This window comes from Ruditapes philippinarum, unplaced genomic scaffold, assembly GCF_026571515.1.
Source record: "Ruditapes philippinarum isolate M1 unplaced genomic scaffold, ASM2657151v2 ctg130_1_1_1_1, whole genome shotgun sequence".
Lineage (NCBI taxonomy): Eukaryota > Metazoa > Mollusca > Bivalvia > Venerida > Veneridae > Ruditapes > Ruditapes philippinarum.
Window position 1 is genome coordinate 212,528 of NW_026852081.1, and position 681 is coordinate 213,208.

Consider the following 681-nt stretch of genomic DNA (forward strand, 5'->3'; position numbering starts at 1 on the left):
ACGTTTTATCCGCTGTTTGATATAACCGGTGTTTGTTTGGTTGGTTTGTTTTACGGCGCATCATCAAATATAGGTTGGAAAGATGGTTTTGGCAAAACCTCTGGTGTTACAAACTTCAAAGCAACACCGGGTTCAAAACAACCTCACCTACTTCGTGTTTAAATATTTAATACTTTTGATAAAGTGTTTACAGGGGCGTATCACGTTGGGACAGGACTTGACCCCAAAGCGTCTGTGGGTTTACTTGTCCGGTCAATTATAGCCCGTTTCAAATCAAACGTATATGCATGATACTTATGAATTAATCGGTTAACGACAATCAAGTCGGCATCATACATGTATGAACGTGTCTTTCAATTTATCATCAGCAACATTGTTTTACTACGATTTTGTTGCTGAGAACTCTATTAAGCCTTTATATAAATATTCTTCTATATGATGTAAAATGTTTTAGACATATAATGATGAATGCGTTTGCACATTTGTAGTTATGTGAACTTTCCTCAAGAATCCGAGTTTTTCAATGGCGCCTAGATGTAGCGCCTAGATGTCAGTATCTCCCCAGTTATTTTTTTATTAACTAGCACAAAAGGTTTGTTTTTATTGAAATAATCGAGTATTTAAGGATCATGTTCACGTTATATTGTTGATTTATTACTTTCTTGCCAACCCACTTGCAAA